We start from the raw sequence: 22,095 nt of genomic DNA on the forward strand, positions 1-22,095 counted from the left end.
GAACATCTGTGGGAGCACACGTGCCTCCGTCCTCTCTGACATCACCGTGCAGTCTTCCTGGCCCCGAGTGCTGCTTTCTGTCAGTGGCCTAATGAAAGCAAGGAAAGCAGCAGAAAAACAGCATTATATGTGTAAATTTCCTTTACTTAAAGTCTCAAATTTCATTCCTTCCTAGCCACTCCATTACTGATCCGCAATGGCATTACCTTTCCAAAAAAAGTCAACTAGACATCCTGCTGTGTTGTGTCTGCTGGCAAATTTCAAACCACCATTTTAATATACGAATTTGACAAAACCTCAGAGAGGGCAATGGCTGCACATCTGCGTTTTTGCGTTGTCTTTGATGAGACTGCAATAGTTTTTTTTTAATGTTTTGGAGTATTTTCTGGTGACTTTGAAAAAGGGAACTGTCAGCGAGAAAGGCAACTATATAGCCTCATATTTGCAGCTCTAAGCAGGCAAAGTGTACAACCACACCCCTTAGTCTTCATTTTGTAGGTTAAAAAAGGTTCAGTGTTAAAAACAGAAAATATTTTTTTCTTCCAGCTGCATATTTGTCCTATTTGCCTAATACCTTTCCAAAATTCCTGTTTTGCTTCCCCAACCTTTTGCAACATCCCATCAGTTTTATGTACAGTTTTAAAGGAACAGAGTTTTCAGTCCTATAAGAGCCTGTGCTGGATAAACACAGTGAATACAGAGTTTGTATTCAAAGATCTGCAGTATTATTGGATCATTATAGTCTCTCTGATCGGATAAACAAAACACTGCAAAGATAAATTCAGATAAAGCTTTTCATCACTTGCATCATCACTGACAACTTTATCCCTGATATCCTAAACAGAGCGTAATGCAATCACCGAGGATGTCTGTAATGGCATTACACTCTGCTTACTTCCAGTCAGTCATCGTCTTGGAATAAAACCCCATGAAAACAGCTTAGAAATCGTGCTATCACATCATGTTCTTGTTTAATGTCTGAGACATTTTTCCGTTTGGTTTACGCTGCGATGTTTGTGTTTTCGAAAAGAGTCTTAACAGAGAGGTTATATAATCTAGAGTCACAGAAAAAAAACAAACCCTCCACTGATAAGTCAGTTTTATCTTCAGTGGGGAGCTTTCGAATCAGCATCTGATGCCTCTGCAGTGGTCACAGATATATGTCTCCAGCTTTGATCAGCTGTGATGGATACATAACACAATGGCTGATATGCAGCAGCGAGCACAGCCAGGATATAGCACACCTTAACCAACTGGTGCGCCAACACAAATAAAAGAGACTCCCTGGGTCCATTTTACCAGTCTGCACAGCCAGCAGCCGTCCTGCTGTTTAAGGATTGCCCCTGCTGTTGGTGCCCGACATGTGAGACATGCAGGAAAGAAAAAAGGAGTCAAGCTCTTTTGAGGCTAAAAACTCTATACAACACATACAAGTCTACAAAAGTCCATGATTTAACTAGATTATCTACTCAAAATAATATGAAAATCTGATTCATATAGTAGTAGTAGTAGTGCTTGTTGGCATGTATGCTTGGAGACTAGGTGTCAGCCATATGGAAAGGAAAAACAGAGAGAAACTGACCAGGTCTGATCTTTATACGTTAAGCCAATCAGCCCCAGATGACACAGCCTTCCCCAGTTCCATCTAAAGGTGACCTACAAAGGCAAACTGTGTTATAGTGGTGCTTTGATCTAAAAGCTAAAGTCAGTCTGCTAACGTGCTCACGATATCAGTGCAAACATGCGGGTGCTGAGCAAGTATAATGTTTAATGCTAAAGCATTTAGTTTAGCAGGCCAGCATTTACTTATACTGAATGCCAAAGTTCATAAGCAGTACTAGGGATGAATTTATTGTAATGTATTTCATTTTTAAAAATGTAACATAAACCAGATGCTGACAGTAGTACTAGGCTGTAGCTTTAAATCACTGTAATCTTCTTTGAACTTGGCCTGATGCCACATTATTGATTTAAATGGCAGGAAAGCACTGCATGTTGTACAGGACGTCTGTCCTTTGTCATGGTATCACCTTGACACTTGGATGAACACTTCAATCCATTCTGCCGAGTTACTGCCGGCAAACTCGGGCACAGTAGTGAGACAACCATGAGGAAACTTCGAGGTAGCGCCCATGTGGGCCGAGGGCAGAAGGAGTCACGTGTGACCCAGTTCTTAGCCGTCCTAGATATAAACACTTGGCTTCCAGTAGATTACTGTCCTCCTCAGCTCATGATCAAAGACAGCTAGAAACAAACGACTGCACCACGAAAGATGGAGAGACACACAGGGAGGAATGTAGAATGGAGGAGAGGCTGTGTTAAGAAGAAGGGATTTGGAGAAAGAAAGATATGTAAGAGCGAGCCGACGCAGGCGTACATGTGCAGGGGGAGATAATCTGACACATGTAAGCAGACCTCTGTACACAGCCAAAGGATGCTTCAACTTGAACTTCAGTCTCTCATCTGTTGCTGTCTACTTCCATGTTGCAGGCATCAATAGTTCAAAATAGCGCATAAAGAACTGAAAACAAATCAAATCAACAACCCCCGTGTGCTTTTTCAAACTTTGTAGAGCATTTCAACTCATTGCTTCACTGACTGGTCCACAACTGTACTGTCTTGTTTATTCTCTTTGCTTTTATAGTATAGATTGAGCGTTTAGAGGTTGGAGGAGTAGATGCGGTTCATCATATTCCTATCATTATTTGGAAACATGAAAAAACATTCTCACGAAATGATATTAGTTCAAACAAGTATTCAGTTATCGTTTTTACAGTCTACGAGTCTTTGCGCACAAATTCAGCTACAAGTGTGCAGAACTACATGAAGAGTATGAACAACACATCACAGAATGTTTTCTTGTTTCAAGAAAGAAGTATTCAAGTATTCAGAAGTATTTGAGCTGTAAGTCCAAACTTTTTGTAACATTTTTAAATGTGCTTTGGCCCACAGACGACAGCAGTAGTTCTGGACCATGTTGAGACAGGCCATCTTCTTTGCATGATGGAGCTTTAACCTGCATTTGTGGATCGTGTGTTCACAGATTATGATTTCTGGAAAGTTCAATGCGTTTTAATGCAGTGCCACCTAAAGGCTGAAAGTCACATCCAATCCTGATTTTCAGCCTTGTCCCTTGTGCACAGAGATTTCTCCAGATTCCCCTTTGAGGATGTTATGTGCTGTAGATAACAAGCTTTTCAAAGTCTGCACAATTTTACAACGAGCAACATCATTCTGAAATGGTTCTCATAGTTTTTTTATAGGGTGGTGAACTTGTGCCCATCTTTACTGAGATGTGAGCAACTCTGTCTCTCTAAGATGCTCTTTTTTTCATGTTACTGATCTGTTGCCAATTAACCTAATCCAGATGTCTCTATTTTGTAACCCTCACTCAAATTTGCAGATCCTTACATTTTGTTTTTGTTGACACTTTCCACAGTATTCCAACTTTTTTTGGAATTGGGTTATTATATAGAAGAATTTTGTATCAATGCTTAGAGCAAGCAGCAGTTACAGTTATCAATTAATTATAACAAATAAGTTTTCATTAAAGGAAAAAGATTAATTTGATTTCTTGGCCAATGACTTGTGCCACAGGAAGGGCTTAAACTCAGTGAGAAAAGTATCTCGACTGGTGCATTTAGTCAGATCCCTGCAAACTGCAGTATTAAGCTGGTAGAGAAATCTCATTTTAAAAATGGAAAATATACAAGCCAAAGCTTATTCACGAACAAGTATTTTTTCTCGCAGGAAAGTGAATTTGTCTTCTGCGTAGAAAAGCGCATCAAAAATATTGCTTACTCTGCGTCAGAGAGCAGGTCTTAAAGCATTGCTTTAAAGTATTGTATCTCGATATAGTGAATCCTAAAGTAGTAATATGTGAACTATAAGAATTATTCCTTTTAGTAGCTAGTATGGATACAACATATATTATCTGACAGAAAAGGGTAAAACCTTGACAACAATACACTGGAGGGACCTATTAGCCCATTTATATTCACTCTCTGCCACAACCTGTGTGGCTGCAGTGTTAACTGAGCCCGACGTGCAGTGGAGCATTCATGTCTTGTCCTTGTCTTTCTGCTTCCCAAGGTCCATCATTCAGGCACATGCAGAGGTAATATTAATCACCATAACCTTCCCCTCATGCACAAACAGCAGCAATGAAAATAAAACATACTCTGATGATCATTTACCAAAACCCAAGCTATCAATAAGTGTAGCTCCTTTAATTAAGTGGGAAACAGTGCATCATTGTCTGGGCCACTGCAGTGAAAACCAGATACGATTAAGGTCATTACAGGTAACAAAAACAAAAGTTAGAAACTGGAGCCCAGGGACTGAGTTACAATTCAAGAAAACATTCAGAATTTCTGAGAAACTGCATTTTTACAAACATACTAATGTGTCACATTACCCACCTGGTGGAGGGTGAAGTAAAAGCTACAGGCTCCAACCACAGCAACAAGTTGCATGATGCCCTGCTTGGAGGTATTGGTTTGTTCTGTTTGTTTTCATGTCTTGGTAAACCACATGATATGAGATGTTTTGTGTCAAAAGTTTTGTGTCACAAAAAACATTTTCAATCTTTGTTTTAAATTCCTTCCTCAGTGCGTAATTTTAATGTCTTAGACAACCCAAACAGTAGTTCATGGTTCCGGTCGACTGTTTTTAGTCAATGGCGGGTTGGTAATTTCTCTGCCAGGGACAAACCAACTCACTTGTAAACCTCAGAATTGGTTCAATTTACTGGAATCTCAAGCCAGTGGTCCAAGAACACAAAAAATGGTTGGTGGCTATATCGCACTGTCATCAGTGCCACCATGCTGTGACTGACTGAAACACACCAAGATCGTATTGGCACAGTATGTGTTGGCATTAGCAGCTTTGCATGCCCATCTTTGATCTGACTGTTCTTGGTGCCAATCTGACTGCTCCAACTTGTACTTGTGCTTTTCTTGCAGCAGCACCCTTTCTTCCAGCTGTTTCAACAGGACAACGGGGATTGAGGGGGATGAGTGCGGCCTGTAGCTGCACTCATCCAGGAATGGAGGGATATTCCTCAACAACTGATCTGGAAACTTGTGCAGTCCATGTGCAGATGCGTGACAGGTTGCTTCACATCTAGAAGAGGTCATACCTTACATTAAACTTCTTGTATGTACTGCACATACACTAGAAGTGTTGGTCTAGAAAGTTTATTGAAAACACAAACTTGTTGTGTTGTTAAGCAGGCAAAGGCTAACTTAGACAGAATCTTCCTCAGACAGACTACAAGTCCCACAAGCCTGGTGCAAAGGAATCACATGTGCTGGCATTAATGCAGTGGGTTGCAAAAGACAGTTTTTTTTAGTTATTCTATGCTGCCTGTAACGTCTCTGCTGATGTTTACATGTTTTTTTTAATTAATGCATGGCAGTTGCCTTTAAATCCTGCTGGAGAGTGCCAATACCTAAACTATAAAAGATGGAGTTTAATAGAGTTACTGCATTATGGACACAACAAAACAGGGGACTTCCTTTATGTCTTCCTTTGGTTTGAAAGTGACTGTTATGTTGTTTTCTTAAGGCTTTCCCTTCAAAGTCCAGGTGCTCATGAAAATATGGTAATTCTTAGCTAACCAATAACATTTCCTTATTGCTTAATCCCACTGCAAAGTAGAATAACGATGTCGGCTTTCTTCACATAAATTCTTAATTCTTTTACATCCTAACATCTATTGTTTTAGACACATTAGAGTCTAATGACAGTGTAAATTTTAAATATAATATAACAGATTGGGTTGGCTCTACTTCCAAGGTTTTCCAGATTTTTCCAGCGGAGACTTAACCGTCTTTTTGAACAAAGGACAATCCTATATATTACATCTGAAACAGAAGAATAGAGTAAATCAGACTGTGTGAGTTCCCTGATGAAACAGAAAAGTATTTCTGCTTGGTGTCATCATACTCATTATAAGTCACCCATTTATAGATCTGAGAAGGTGCTCTCACATCCTTAGAATAGCCATGAGGTCAAATTGAGAGGAGTTTTACTTTAAACAGGCAGAAGTGTGCCGGATCTGAAATCCGCAGCATTTCACACAGCATGTTCTGTCTTCTTTGTAATGCACTGACATTTGTGCTTCAGATGACACATTTCTTTAATTCACCCTTTTACTGTACACTGTAAGACACGTGCTAAAGGTGTTTGGTTGGCACTTTGCTTTTTTTCTCCCAGAGCTACTGTAATTACTAATGACTCTTATTTTAGACATTTATCCAGATATTACAGTAGGACAGCACAAGCTGCAATCAAATCGCAAGAAAATGTGCAAATATAAACTGTGAATTAATGTTGCTTTCAATCCACTGCTGTTATGACAATATTAAGAGCAGGGCGCATTGATAGAAACAACTACTGGTTCCCAGCTGGTTCCAACTGAACCAAAAGTGAAAATTGCTTTTTGTGTTTTTGTTTTCTGTCTTTTTAATGAGTGTAGATAAATAGGCAATGGAACGAGTGTCTGAAGAGGCCTTGTGAAAGTTGTGAAATTGTTTATTTTTCCTTTTTCATTCTTTGGTTTATCTTCCCTATCATGTTGCACAGAATTGTATTTTATCAACTGACCTTTTTATTCATGCTACAATGGGAATATAGACCAAAATCTATCAAAACGAGGTTCTTAAAATGATGTTTAATTGTGTTTTTAGATAAATGTATTGTTGCTTTAAATTGTATCATAGAGGGTTGGGTTGGCTGTATCACGAAATGAAGGTGCTGAACCTTTCTGTGACAGTCTCTAAAACCTTGTGGAGATTTTCATGAGTTAGTTTAATTCAGATGAGCGATAAAATATTGATTGCCGCTGTGTGGTTACATAAAAAAATAGCTTTGTTGAAACCACAAAGAAGAACTCAATAGGATAGCAGAGCATGAAAAAGATTGCCTGGTGAAACAGTGTCTGCATAAAAAATTCCCTCCCTCTCAATATCTGCCATGAGAATAATAAGACCCCACATTCGAACGTGGTCGAGCACCAACGTAACAATGCGCGTTTGAGAAACTATCAGAGGGGCCATTCACACAAACTTTGGTTAATCACCCAGCTGCTTTTGTCCATTCTCCGCATCCTTTTCTCTCTCACCTCACAGTTAATACACCTCCACGCTAACCCGGGAATCTCATTCATCAATGCCAGGCCCGAGTGGATATTAGTAACCTCGCAACAGTGTGCGCGAGTGTATTATCAGCCTGCTGCTTGTCTCCTGACTTCATCACACAGTTGTCCATGTAATGGAGTAAGTTCCACAAAGAGCTGAAAGCTGATTAACGCTTTGTTGTTGGTCTGGCCGTGTTTGCTTGCGAGGCATTGTGTTGATCCACACTGACCTTTTGTGTCGTAGTTCACAGTGAACTGGTGTGACCTAATGCGTGTAAGCACTCAGGTAGAATATGATGTGCTTTTCTCAAGCGTGATTTAAATTTCCATTTGACTTCTTTCCGAGGGAAATATACCTTTTACTCTAGCTGGCAACAATATGAATGAAATGTCACAAGAAATATGTGATTAAAGTCACGTTTCAGGTGCTTTTGAGTTACTGATTGTTGAGAAAGGCATTCTCTCTCCAAACATCGATTTTATTTTAATTTTATTCACAAAAAAAGTGATAAAATTTCAATTGTGAGATTTTTTTGGAAAATAATACATTTAAATTTATTTAAAAGTATTTTTCATTTTTTTCTTGCACTTTCAAAAATCCTCACAGCCCTCCAGAGATGTGCGACCCTTTGAAGTGTATATATAATTAAAAAGACACTTCAACATGAGCAACAACAAATATATGAGCATTTTTGAAAGATGTTTTTGATGTTTGACAGGGATAGCTGAAGAATGATAGGTATTATGCAACAATAGAATCAGGGTGCACTCCAGCAGCTTTCCAATAAGGACTCTTATACACGGTGCATTACCAAGCAGACTGCTGGGGCACTTGGTATATAAGGATTACATGTAAACATAGGACAAGACATGGATATGGAATATTTGCTGACATTAATAGAGATTAAAATAAGTGTATATGAGGTTGTGTGTAGTGTGTGCAGGGGGGTGTAGATTTATTCATGTAAAGGAAGGCAAAAACAGTGGTGTGTGTAAAGAGAGGGTGCTGGGAAGGTATTGGCAGATCCATGTATATGCCCCAGGCCACTGACACTGGAGTGACACAAGATCAGGTCACTGTCAGGGGTCCTGCAGCGGTTTAGCAGGATTGGTCAGGTAAGCAATGTTATTATTTTCCAGTTAATACAGTAAACTTTTTCTCTGTGTTTTTATTTTACCATCCCTGTCATTTATTTTTGTAGCTTGGGCTTTTATTATGGAGCTCTGAGTCACCCCCATACCGTTGCATGACCCCTTCCAAAACAGCCCCCAGACCTTACGGAGGGAGTCTCTCTATGGGGGGTCAGCAGTCCAGTGACTTTGATGTTGTGTGGAGTTGAGAGACTGAAAACAGTGTCCTGAGTTGCCTCCACCACGCTGTTCACGATTCAGGATCCTTCAGTGTGATAAATAAATAAGTCTAAATAATATTAACGATAACCTCGATCAGCTTTATGTTGAATTTTTTTTTAGCACATTGGTTTGTCACAGGGTATGTGTTTGTAGACAGGTGAAATATTACATAATGCTTAAAAAAAAACGCTTTAAAAAGGTTAATAGCACTAACTGAAAGCAGTGGGCTAAGTTATAGTAACGAGTTATATAAACCCCCCCAGCTAATAGCTATCCGGTCGTTAAGTGATGACGTGACGCATCCTACTTCTGGGCCTAAAGTAGTCTGCGTTTAATATGGCTTTTGTGTTGTTAACATGTTTAATGTTTTGTATTTTCTTCTATTTAATCTCAAAAAGCTTCTAAAACAGTCAGTGATCACTGTTGACCTCCCTCGGTTTTTATTACCGCTAATCATTTATTTAAGCTCAGTTTTTAAAACCTTAGGATGTAACTACAGCCCAGCCCATGCAGCAGTATATGAATGACTAACCTCGTATTGTGGATGGATTATCTCAGTTGTTCTCCTGGCTGAAGTTTGGTCCTTTTACAGCATCCTGCCATGCGATTACATTTGTTCCTGACCACCGAGAACACTCACGTTAACTTTTATCCAGTGGAAAAAAGGTTAGCTTGTTTATATTATGCTAACATAGCTGTGTCGCTAGCGGTCAGGTAGCACATATACCAGCTAGCCCAACTTCAGTAACCCTACAAACGTCACTGCTGTTTAGTTTTCTGTCTTCATTTATTTTGGAAGTGATAACAGAGCTGTATGTTTTAATTTGTTTCCACAACCCCACAGTCAGGACATGCTATATTGTATTTAGATAGAAGCTAGCGAGCTAACTTCCTGCTAACTTCTAACTCCGTTAAATGTCATAAATTCCGTTTTCATGGATGCCTGGATGTTAAACTCAATTGTTACACCTGGTAGAGCAGAACATTGATCATTTTATTAAAGATGAAAGACTTTAGACAGTTTTTCAACTCTCAGTAATGCCATAGTGATCGTTTGATATATGGACCTGCAGCGGAGTTTAGGCCCAGACATGGCTAGTGACGTCAGACTTAACGACCGGATTGATGGTTTAAATGCCTAGCAAAAAAAACCCCCAAAAACAGAAGTGTTAGACTTAAAATAGTAACCACCTATTGTAATGATAGTTGCTATTGTTGAAGCTACCCACAGGGGGCGCTCTGGAATCAATAAGATATACAGAGTAGAAGAAGATGTTATTGTGGTAGAAAGAATAATAAACAGCTAGCTGAAGCTAGCACCAGGAGCAATTCTTGATGTTTTATTCATAGAGGAATAAGAACATTACATGGTACCAGGAGACGGGTTAAGAATAAGAAGCAACGCAACAAGATGGATGCAATAAAACCGCCAAGTCCGTTGAAACTGACTGGAAACGTGGATGCAAGTTGGAGGACTTTCAAACAGCAGTTCAAACTGTATATTGCAGCTGTCGGAGTGGATCGACGGGCAGATGAAAGGAAAATAGCCATGCTGCTCACCATCGCCGGCACAGAAGCAATAGAGGTCTTCAACACTTTTGTGTTTGCTCAGCCCGAGGACAAAGATAACTTTGATGAAGTCATGAAGAAATTTGACGAGCACTGTCTGTCAAAGAAAAATGAAACATACGAGAGATACGTCTTTCGCTCACGCTTACAGCATCAGGGTGAGTCATTTGATACTTTTCTCACAGACCTCAAGATCAAAGCTCAGTCCTGCAATTTTGGTGATCTCAGAGACTCTATGATACGAGATCAAATAGTGTTTGGAACTAATGAGAAGAAGCTCCGAGAGAAACTGTTGAGAGAAACAGAACTAACGCTGGAAAGTGCTATAAAGATAAGTCAAGCCAGTGAGCTAGCACGACAACATGTACTGACGTTTAGAGAGCCTGTTCAAGGAGCAGCGCAACAGGAAAATGAGGCAGTGAATGCAGTGTCGATTAAAAGAAAGCCATGGAGTAAATTCAAAAACAACGACAACAAAAACAGAACGTGTGACAATGAAATGTTCACTTGCAAGAGATGTGGAGAGAAACACAGACCAAAACAATGTCCCGCATATGGAAAAAAATGTGCAAAATGTAAAGGACAAAACCATTATGCAAAAATGTGTCTCTCCAAAAACAAGGGACAAAAAGTACACACTGTGCAGGAAGACACAGATGACAGTGATGATCTAAGTGAAACATTTTTCATTAAGATGGTGTCACATGAAGAAGATGTCAATGCACAGTCTTCAAGACATAACACTGGCCAAAGTGTTAGTTCAGTCACAGATGATAAATGGACTGCTCCACTGTTAGTCAATGGGACATTGGTAACATTTAAAATTGACACAGGGGCCAAAGCTAACTTGATCAACGAGAAGGATTTCAAGGCACTGACTGAGAAGCCTAGAAGATTTACAGAGAAAGTCACGCCGCTGAGGGCCTACAATAACCAGCCAATACAAACAAAAGGAGGATGCAGACTTAAAGTGACAGCAAAAGGCAAACAGCATAACATTTTGTTCACCATCGTGCCTGATGGACACGAGTCACTTTTAGGAGATAAAACATCTGAGGATTTGGGACTAGTAAAGAGGATCTATCAGATTAATACTGACACTATGAAAGAAGCCAAACAAGGCAAAAGACAGGAACACCAAGGGCATGAAGGAAGTTCAGACATTATCAGTAAATTTCCTTCAGTCTTCAAAGGACATGGAACATTGCCTTACACCTACAAAATCCAGCTCAAGGATGATGCCGTGCCTGTGGTGCATGCCCCAAGGAGAGTGCCTGCTCCATTACGGACAAGTTTGAAAAAAGAGCTTGAAAGAATGACTCAAATGGGTGTCATTGAACGAGTGGAAGAGCCCACAGACTGGGTGAACTCTATCACTTGTGTCAAGAAAAAGAATACAGGTGCCTTAAGAGTCTGCCTTGATCCCAAAGATCTAAATGAAAATATTAAAAGAGAGCATTATCAGATCCCTAAGAGAGAGGAAATAATGAGTGAAATGGCAGGAGCTAAGTTTTTTAGCAAACTGGATGCATCACATGGATTTTGGCAGCTGAGGCTAGACCCAGAAAGCAGCAGGTACACTACCTTTAACACACCATTTGGGCGTTACTGTTTCCTGAGGCTCCCATTTGGAATTAAATCAGCACCAGAGATCTTCCACAGGGCAATGGAGTCCCTGATCGAAGGGCTGGAAGGCACCAGAGTCTACATAGATGACCTCGTAGTCTGGGGAAATACAAGGCAACAACATGATGAAAGGCTGGAGAAACTTTTGTGGAGAGTTAACAAGAATGGACTTAAACTGAATAGAGACAAGTGCCTCTTTGGTGTTTCAGAGATGACCTTCCTGGGAGATAAGGTTACAAGTGAAGGGGTGGAACCTGATCAGTCAAAGGTACAAGCCATATTGGATATGCCAGCACCCACTGACAAAAAAGGTGTCTTGCGAGCAATGGGGATGATCAACTTTCTGGGTAAGTTCATTCCTAATCTTACCTCCAAGACAGCATGTCTAAGGGAGCTGCTACAGCACAACACAGTGTTCGAGTGGACGGCCCGGCATGAGAAAGAGTGGAAAAAATTGAAGGAAACTGTAACTACAGAGCCGGTCTTGACATTCTTTGATCCATCAAAGCCAACAAAAATTTCAACAGATGCCTCAAAAGATGGCTTGGGAGCAGTTCTGCTCCAAAGGAACAAAGACAAGTGGCAACCTGTAGCATATGCGTCCAGATCAATAACAGAAACTGAACAACGCTATGCTCAAATTGAAAAAGAGACTTTGGGCTTAGTGTTTGGGTGTGGAAAATTTCACAGCTATGTATATGGATTACCAACCTTTACAGCAGAGACTGATCACAAACCTCTCATCTCGATCAGAAAAAAGAACCTCAACGACATGTCACCCAGAATTCAGCGCATGATGATGGTGTTGCAGCGCTATGATTTTGAGCTGATCTACACGCCTGGGAAATATATCGTACTTGCGGATGCTTTATCCCGAGCGCCAGCACCAAGTGGTGACAGGTTAGTCAGCGCTACAGCCGAGGAGGCTGAAACACATGTAAACATGGTAACTGCCTCACTCCCAGCATCAGATGTCATGTTGCAGCAAATTGTACAGGAGACGACAAAAGATCCAGTGCTGCAGAAAGTATCCCACCTTATACAGAATGGGTGGTCAAAAGGAGTCTGTCCAGGGTTCTACTCTGTGCGAGCTGATTTATGCATGGCTAATGGGCTGGTGCTGAGACAAAACCAGATTGTCATACCGCAATCCATGCGGAAAGACATGCTTCAGCGTATCCATGAAGGACATCTTGGAGTGGAGAAATGTAAAAGGAGAGCGAGAGAAGCAGTTTACTGGCCAGGCATCAACAGGGATATTGAAGAGATGATACAGAAATGTGAAACATGTCTCAAACATCACTACAAACAAACAAAAGAGCCAATGCTGGCAGCAGACCTACCCACTGCACCATGGCAAAAGGTAGGCACGGATTTATTTCATCTGGATGGCAAGGACTATGTTTTGGTGATTGACTACTATTCTAATTATCCAGAAGTGGCACAGCTTTCCAGTACATCAGCACAGTCAGTCATCACACACATGAAGGGCTTTTTTGCCAGACATGGAATTCCACAGTGTGTCATCAGTGACAATGGTCCACAATATGACTGTAGAGAATTTAGTGACTTTGCAAAACAATATGGATTTCAACATATCACCTCTAGTCCCTTGTATCCCCAAGCGAATGGACAGGCAGAAAAAGGAGTCCAAATAGTAAAGAGATTGTTCAAAAAAGCAAGAGACAGTAAGACCGACCCTTACCTGGCTCTGCTAAGCTACAGAGCTTCATCCCTGGAGTGTGGGGCATCACCTGCTGAGCTACTCATGCATCGCAAGCTCCGCACCACACTTCCACACATTTCCAAGGAAAATGACAATGCACATGACAACAAGCTGACCGACAAAAGAATGAAACTCAAGCACAGACAGAAAGGGAACTATGACAAAACTGCAAGGCGTCTGGAACCGCTTCAGGAAAGAGATGTTGTGAGGATTGCAGGTCCAGATTTCTGGGACAAAAAAGCAACAGTTCTCAGCGAAGTAGGGCCCAGATCGTTTGCTGTTCAGACAGAGAATGGACAAGTGTTAAGAAGAAACCGGAGAAGTCTGTTAAAGACACAGGATGTTAAACATCAGGACACAGAGACTGGAACTGAACAACGAGGTGCTAACCCTGTTGAGCACCACAGTGAGCCTCCTTCAACTTCCCCAATGTCTGAGATACTGAGAAGGTCTACCAGACCTAAGAAACCTACAGAGAGGCTCATAGAACAAGTGTGAACTGTTGTGGTAAAGAATTGTTAAAAAATAATAATAATAAATCACAAGTAAACAACGGATAATAATTCATTTAGAATAGTAATTGTTCACACTTAATTGATACCTGCTGAGTTATGTGTTATTGACTGTTCAAGCTGTCAAAGGTGAAGAGTTCTAATGTGCTCGAGAGCTGTATGGGATTCATTTGGTTCATTCTGGAAGATGTAAGGTATACATTTGGATTTATTTTGTTTGACTTGTGCTACAATTTTTGGTTATAAAAAAAAAAAAAAGAATACTACTGAATGTAGCTTGTTGCACAATTTATAACATGTTGAATGTTAGACAAGAATGTTCAGATGTTACCGAGTAACAGTTCTCTTTGGAATTGTGCTTATTATAACACCAACCTGTTTGGAAAGGGGATGTAATGATAGTTGCTATTGTTGAAGCTACCCACAGGGGGCGCTCTGGAATCAATAAGATATACAGAGTAGAAGAAGAAGTTATCGTGGTAGAAAGAATAATAAACAGCTAGCTGAAGCTAGCACCAGGAGCAATTCTTGATGTTTTATTCATAGAGGAATAAGAACATTACACCTATTTTAAAGTTAGGTAAAAACAACCTCAGAGTGTTGTAAGTAAAAAAGTTTTCCAATATTTTTGAAGCCTAGTTTATGGTCATAACATTGTTTTTTGTGTAGATGAACAATGACGTCACCAAAATTGAGGCCAAAATGTGGCAAGTGCTTGCAGTTACCTGTCTTTGAACCCACAGCGCTTTTGTCATGTGTAAAATCTGTCCAAATATTTTGTGCGTTTTTAATTTGGGGCATTAATTTTTTCGAACCAAACTGAATTTTCCAAATAAACAGATCTGATCAGTCAGACGACTGCATTTGGCAACAAGTGCGCTGTAGCTCGAAACACAAACCGGTACTGATTATACAAAAAATTATATAACAGTATTTTACCTCAGACACACAGCCACACTTTGCTCAGGGTCAAACGGCTCTCTGAAATAATTTTTCTGCCTCCTCAGATGTGCTCCCAACTCTGCCAACAAGAGCTCAAACTGCCCCACTGACATCCTCAAATATGTACTAAAGCGGCCACGAAACAGCTTCAGCTCATGGATAAAACCATGAAATTCTCCCTGCAGCTGATAGGTGTTCGCTTTAATTTTTCTGCAGATTGCATAGGGTTGTGTGTAACAGACTTAATTCTACCTGAATACGATTATGAACATAGAATTTTATTTGCAATTTATAATATTCATATTGTTAAATTAGTACTTTAAATTAGTATCTTGTTGAGGCTCTCAATGTACTTAAGAAGAGGAATGCTCTGAGGGATGGAGCTGTCTGCTGAGTGTGTGAACATCATCCTTATGACAGCTTATGGTAAAGAGAGAAGGCGTTAAAGGGCTTATTGAGCATATGGCAACTCTCAGAAGACTTTCTTTGAAATCCCTTCCCTCCGTTTTCTCTATAACTGCACAAGTCTTGCCTAGTTTATATTCCCAAAGCATCGCCACGTGTCTCTCTGTGACCTCACTCTAAGGGGGGCATTATAGACTCCGCAGGGGGATCGGTGGGGGTCAGAGCCAGCATTTAACCCTCTGTAGCCTTAGTAGCCACTCTCTCTCCTGGACACCTGCTCTTTTTTCATACTGGGAGCCAGCGTCTCACTCAGAGGTGATATAGTACCAAAGGTAAAGATATTTTTGAAAGAGAAAACAAAGACAGAGGTATTATAATTCTGACTGACTATAGAAAAGAGATATCAGGCAAGAAATAGATTTATTATCAGTATAATTACCAGTGAGGGGCAAAAGAGAAGAATACTGCTCAGACACAAGTTAAGATGCTATTTTACTTACAAACAACCTGTATTTCTACTCGAAACTCGCAACTGTATGAGGTCCCAATCCCTTGCCAGAAAGACAGACTGAGAGAAAACAGAACTAGAGGAGCCAAGAGGGAGGAGGTTCATAGAGGATTTGGGTCATAGATTGCCAAGAGGGATCCTATTGTGTGTGTGTGTCAGAATGTATGAATGTGTATGTTTACCTTTTTTTCTATCTTTGGGTGCTCTCACATTTCCCTATATCGGTTACAAAACCGAGTCCTTGCTAAAAAAGATTATGCTTTTAATACTGTTTTTTCTGTTTTTCGCAAAGGAAAACACATGGGATCATTTAATGGGGGCAATAAGTTATTATAGTTATTTAAGCTCAGCGTCATTTTATTTTAAACATATATTTCAAAATCAGTTTTAGACACTCCTGTGGGCCATATTGAAGCATCCCAGACATATTTGGGATGATTGGCAGTCATTACTGAGTCGAATCGGGTAGCTCTGACGTTTGAACCAATATTTGTACCAGACAACACCTTTTTTTAGTACTTTACTCATTCTAAATATTAAATCTGTGGTTTACTTTATGACATGTTAGGTTTGCACGCTCATGAGATATTTCAGTATTGTCATGGTCTGCGGTGGGTGGCTGGAATTTCCATAAGGCTCCTGAACTGACCTGGGATCCGCCCCTGGGCAGGGCCAACTCCAGCTCCCGCACACCTGGAGCCTATTGCAGACAATCAAGCCAGAGGGATTTAAACCACACGTTGATGTTCATTCACTGCCAGTTCGTCATCAACACATGTTGGTAACAGGCTGTATACGTTAAGTTCTTGCTGTGATTCATCCTGTTAACACGACTCTCTTGTGCTACAGTTGCTGTATCCACCTTGGCTCACACTCCACCTCTGGACTCAGGATACCTAGTAATCATTCTGGAAATCTCTCTGTGCCTCACCTGCCTGCCCTCCTGCCATCACACTCCATCTGAAGCCCCGGATCTCAGGCCAGCTTTTCCACACCACTCAGCCTCCCCTGGATCTTCATCACCCCCCTCTCAACACTCCAGGTCCCTAACTGCAAGTAAGAATTGCTGCTCTTACAACTGGCCACTGCAGAGCTGCCTTCACTACCTACCTAACTCCTATATCCTCTTCCTTCAGTGTGACTGTTCCCCACTCAGCTCCGTTCCGCATCTCAGGCCTCATTCCCTCGCCATAGCCACGTTCCCCAGGCCACGCCGCACCAAGACTCCACGTCTCGCTGTTTTTTGTCTTTGCCACATTTTTCTCTTGCACTTAAACCTAATAAATTGTTGCATCATCTGCTGTCTCCGCTCTGGGTTTCTGCACCTGAGTCCTGTTCAGTACCGGCCACCCGGCCACGTGACAAGTATAGCCTGTGTATAAATGCTATGTTAAAATGTCAACTAAAACCACAGTGGAAAGAAAAAGCACAGTTTCTCTGACAACTTATTCTACAACCTAATTATCTGAAGAGATGTTGATGAAGCTATCAATGAGTCCCTAAACGTTTCATCACCATCATCATCATCCAAGACTTCAGATTCTTATCCACTGGCAACAGACATGCTAATGTTAGCTAACATTAGCATGTCCTTTGATAAATGTCCTTTGATAAATTTGACTTTCATGCTGTTAAATACAGCACACTCTTCAGCTTCAGCTGTATGTTACGTTTGGTCAGGTGTTCATTGATTGAATGTGTTGCCAAAGCCAGATTTTCATTTTGCACTTTAAAGGTTGCAGCGAATGTTGTTTGCATCAAGATTTGAAAAGTGTAAGCACACCAGAGACTGCTTCCAGCTCACCACTTGCAATGTGTTTTTGTTGTTCTTCAACACCTCACAGGAATAACGGGTCATTATCTTGTTACCTTTCTTCTTCTAATCTAGATGTGGTCAAACTTCGTCACTGACTGATTTAGTGCGACCATACCGAGTTCATACCACGCTCTATTACTGAGTTTATAATGGTTAAAGAACTGCAATGAACATTTAAATACATACTAACAAACAAAGTTTGCTTTGGTGTTAAATCAAGACCTGTATACTGGTTAGTTTACCAGAACAATACTGACTTTGTTAGAAGTACAATATACACATGTAAAATGAACAGCTTCATAAAATGTCTCAAGACACTATCATGGTCAGCCGAACTTTATTAGCTGGCTTGTTTTGTTAACTCAATCGATAATCAGCGGCTGCTCAGCCGCATGTGCGAATTTTAAGGTCACTCAGCTGAACTGTCAAATTTACAAATGTGTACGATTGCGGGATTTGTGTCAAATATTTGTGTACGCCATGTAGATGTTGGCACTCACAGTCCCTTAGGCAATGTTTATGCAAACTTTCATCAAGGTTGGTTTACTTGTCTATGGATATTGGGTTCTCGCTAATAAAAACATTTTCATACACACACACATAAACAGTATCCTCTATTGCAGGGTCACAGTACACTGGGTCAGCCAAAAACCACAATGTCTGGAGCGCTGATCTGTAACTGTTAAGGGCCTTGCACAAAGGCATGCTTTTGGCAGTGATGTTAGGTGCTGTGGGTGAAATGCCAGTCTGTCTCTAAGTGCTGGCCCGCGTCCAACCAACACCCTCGAGGTCGAGGGGGTGATTGGACCACTGACCTGCAGAGTGATGATCAGCCTGTATAAGTGCAGGGATAAAGAGGCATCATCCATCTGCATTTAATGTTAATGTGGTTAGTGAAGCGATCAAAACTGACAAGTAGCTGAAATCTGTAACCTTTTGGCTGGATTTAGGAGTTTGATGGAGTGTTTAAAGTTTAGAAACAGTGGAGTGCACTTATTTTGCAGCTCTCACGAGAAGTCATTCTTGCAGATAACACATTTACAGAGCTCCGGCATCTGTCTGTTATTTTCTGAAGTAAACTGCTGAGATTCACCGGACGTTTCCTCTGTTTATTTGCTGTTTATTCAGGGGGAGGTGATGACCCACTACTCTGAACTGTCACCACATGACCTCGCAATGACATCGCTGTGGGATATGGCCTGTGGACTCAGCATATCAGCACCCATCTTCTGTCAGTCATATCGGCTAGGAGGGGGACCCGCGGTCAGAGGTGACACTTAAAGGTTTTCTTTTTGCCGCACTCTGTCAGCACCGTGTCTGAATACTTGTAAATATTGTTTTGACTTGAGAAAATAACATCCTCATGGTTTGGTAGCTGAGTTAACTCAAGGACTGCATTTGCTCGTATCTTTCCTCTGGAAGACAGATTTCAGCTCTGATTATAACTTGTGAAAGGCACAGCATTGAACACTACTCGCTCCAGGAAGAGTATTCATGAGTAATCAGATATTTCTGAGAGATTTTGGAGAAAGAACCCGAACCAGATTGCATGAAAAAGTGGCTTACGGACAAAATCTGCTCTTGTCAATTGAGTTGTCTTTCTTTCTATTTTGTATCATTTAATCTGCGTTTATCCATGGATGTTCCTGACCTGAACTTTCTTCTTTCACACCAGTGCAGTTTAAGAGTCTGTGGATCATTTGCATGTAATTGTTGAATTGAGTTAGAGATCGGAGGGAAGGTCGGCGCACGGGCCAGTTTTATCGAGAAATTTCATAGACTCAGATTTGGTTATGGTGCTTCATTAGCACAGAATGAAGCTGTTGAGAGTTTCTCAGCTGGCCTGGAAGCACACATTAATAGACTGGAATCAAATCGAAGGGTAGAAAATGTGAGAAAGCTCTGTGGGAGAGAACAGTCGGGGAGCAACTTTTCAAGTCTGAATCAAAGTTCATTGACTGCATTTATATTACTCCGCTCGCATTTGCTCTGAAAAGAAATGCACACACAACTTTCTGAACTTTGGGACAAAAATATGCACAGTATGGGTGCACAAGCTATTTAAACATATTTATTATAATTGCAGCACATTTCTCATTTTCTCTTGATTGCTGTTTTAATTTGCATTATGGGGCATATTTGTCACCTTCTCTGATTACCATTATAGCCTTGGGAGTCATGGCTACAGCTTTGACTTTTCGGTGTTATGCAAAGAACTGTCATGGCTGCGTCAACATCTGTGAGTGCTGCGATAGTTTAGGCTAATGTTTTAATTGGTTCCCGAGAACAGAGGGCAAGCCAAATTGCTTTGATGTCCCAGAGGCTTTCTCTCTTAATGAGATATTCTCCCCTCTCAGGATCAGAGGGGTCCTGACCCGTGTGTCGTCACCGGGATATTATTGTAGCACATTCGCCTCTTTCTGATAGAGTACACTGAGAGGTTAATGAAAACAGAAGTCAAGGAGATGTCTGTACATGCAGAGGGAAGTGCAGGTTTTGAGCACATCCTACTGTAACGGAGAACAAAAGAGGCAAAGGAACAAAGGTGGATTACTGATAGCGTGAAGTATCACATGCACCCGCGCGCTCCATACAGTCCAGACGAGGTTTCTTCTTGCCGGTTTTGCTGTGAATAAAACCGGAAGCTATTCTGGATCCCTTTAAAACTGACAGCACAAAAGATTTTAAGATAGATTTTAAATTAGATTTTTCAAAAACCCTCTGTGTGGTCCCCTTGTGTGGCCGAATCCACTGCAAGGTCCATCCTCACCTTTCATCGGTTAATAAAAGAGAAGACGCGAAAGAACAGGGCAAGATAGAGCCGAGACGCTGATGTCCTTCACCTGTGCTCACCCGTGACAAAGGCTCTTTAAACAGGGGCGGACAAATGAGAAAAGATTAGAATCGGAGTGGGCTGTCAGTGTCGAGTGGGTCCATTTCCTTCACTGTGACAACTGGGGGGAAAGAAAGGAAACACGAATGGGAAGAAAAGAAGACAGTTACACGGCCATACTCGGCCTAAGGCCTTTTTTTTTTCATTGTTCAAAGGTTCTTTTGTTTATACCGATGATGAAACATAGATATCAGAGATATGGGAAGCAGTCCTACTCTGCTGATAACAGCATATATGACACCTACCTCCTCCCCGCCAGCGAAATAAAGATACAGCAGATACCTAGCTGAGATCTTATTCTCTCTGCCTCAGGCCCCACACCACCACCTTCTCCTGCTAAATCCTCCTCTATAAGCAGCTAAATTGATCTGATACACCTTGTTTAACCCCCTGAAGGATCTGTTAGATTAAGAATGAACTGATGATATTACCCAACAATCCATTCAAAAGTGAACCCAGATGATAACCTCATTTCCAGGGAAGAAAAGGAACACACTGTTAAAGCACTCTGGGTAATAGCTTGTGGGTGAATGTATTTTCATTGCTGAAGGGGATTTGACTTTATCAAGAGATCTTAAAGTCCCCGTACTTAAACAAATTCTGTTTTTTTGTGTGCTGTTTGTACTTACTACTTTATCATCTTTCAAAGAAAAAAAATAACAGTACAGTATTTATGTGTTTTTGTATGTGTGCAGGAATGTACAATCGGATTCTTGATGAGTGCTTTGTTCTTACTACTGTCACTAACCAGTTTTCTCATTTTATATAATTACCGGCCATTTTATTAGGTATAACTATTCAACTGCTCACTGACACAAATGTCTAATTAGCCAGTCATATGGCAGCAACGAGCATCAGAAAGTGAGCATCTGAATTGGGAAGAAGTGTAATTTAAATGTGTGGCTGTTGGTGCCAGATGTACGGTGGCCCTGAGAGGCCAAACAGACTGAAACTTAAGAAAACACCAGCAATAAGAAAAATGCTGCAAAAACACACAAAATACATCAGAAATAGGAAAAAAGAAAACAGAAATTGGAAAAAAAAAGATTTTCAAAAGCACAAGGGAAGTGTTTCTGGGGAGACAATAACCCGACGGACCAGTTGCAGGAACCCAAAACATGGTAGGCATGTTTTATCATGATTCATATAATACTGATGATGGATTTTAATGCTAATAGTTAGGCTAACACACTTACCTCTCATCTTTTCTTTCCTCACAAAACCGATAAATCCTCCACTTCTTTTAAGTGTTTCCCAGTGCAATTCTTAGCATATTTTGGTTTCTTCAACTGGTCCGTCGGGTTATTGTCTCCTCAGAAACACTTCCCTTGTGCTTTTGGAAATCAGTTTTTTTTCCCAATTTCTGTTTCCTTCCTATTTCCTTTGTTGTTTTTCCTATTTCCGTTGTGTTTTGTGTGCTTTTGCAGCATTTTTCTTATTGCTGGTGTTTTCTTAAGTTGCAGTCCGTTTGGCCTCTCAGGGCCACCGTACAGATGGGCTGATCTGAGGATCTGAGTAACTGATAATCTGAGTTAAAATACCTAGGGCCAAGCATCCAAAGCAACAGACATCACATGAGAGATGAAAAAGGTGAAAAAGAGTGC

Source organism: Astatotilapia calliptera, chromosome 16 (genome assembly GCF_964374335.1).
Source record: "Astatotilapia calliptera chromosome 16, fAstCal68.1, whole genome shotgun sequence".
Lineage (NCBI taxonomy): Eukaryota > Metazoa > Chordata > Actinopteri > Cichliformes > Cichlidae > Astatotilapia > Astatotilapia calliptera.